General features: G+C 43.6%; 1 long non-coding RNA gene across 1 annotated transcript in view; it reads left to right on the forward strand.

Annotated features, from left to right (window-relative positions):
* The first annotated feature begins 394 nt into the window (after positions 1-394).
* The window catches only part of LOC135100333 (uncharacterized), a 62,629-nt gene continuing 62,426 nt past the window's right edge, over positions 395-597 (forward strand). Inside the window, exon 1 of the long non-coding RNA XR_010268612.1 lies at positions 395-597. This exon is cut by the window's right edge and continues 39 nt beyond it. This is a non-coding gene — a long non-coding RNA (uncharacterized LOC135100333).

Genomic DNA, 597 nt, shown 5'->3' on the forward strand with positions numbered 1-597 from the left:
GATTATTTAGAAAAGAAGGGAAATTAAGGAAATTATTGTAAGATCGGGTGTCTGCGCTGCTGTGGGCTTACTGCTGACTATGTGAGTGTGTGTGGGAGTGTTAAGCTGTGTTTTGTCAGTGTTTGGGTGTGCTTTTTAATGTTATGGGCAGTGTTTTTTTTTTTTTTTGGGGGGTGCGTCTTTAGTACTTTGGGTGTGTCTGTATGGGTGACGATGATATATCGGTGCTTTGGAGTGTGTGTGTGTGTGTGTGTGTGTGTGTGTGTGTGTGTGTGTGTGTGTGTGTGTGTGTGTGTGTGTGATATCGTGTAATCATGTCTTTTGTGCGTGTAGTTCATTACCGTGTACGTGTATGTACATGAATAGCTGTGTGCGTACGTCAGATAGTGTTGTGTGTACGTATTTCTCTACTATGTATGTATATGTACGTAAAAATAACATTGTGTGTACTTGAGTCTGTTTACGTATTGATGTATTTACGTTTAGCAATGTACACGTGTGTTTCAGATGTGGTGGTGTGGAGGGGATGAACACCCACCCGTCTCCACCCACCGCCGCTTTCCTCAACATCTCCACCCCTAGCCAAACCACACGGTG

This window comes from Scylla paramamosain, chromosome 5, assembly GCF_035594125.1.
Source record: "Scylla paramamosain isolate STU-SP2022 chromosome 5, ASM3559412v1, whole genome shotgun sequence".
Taxonomy (NCBI): Eukaryota; Metazoa; Arthropoda; class Malacostraca; order Decapoda; family Portunidae; genus Scylla; species Scylla paramamosain.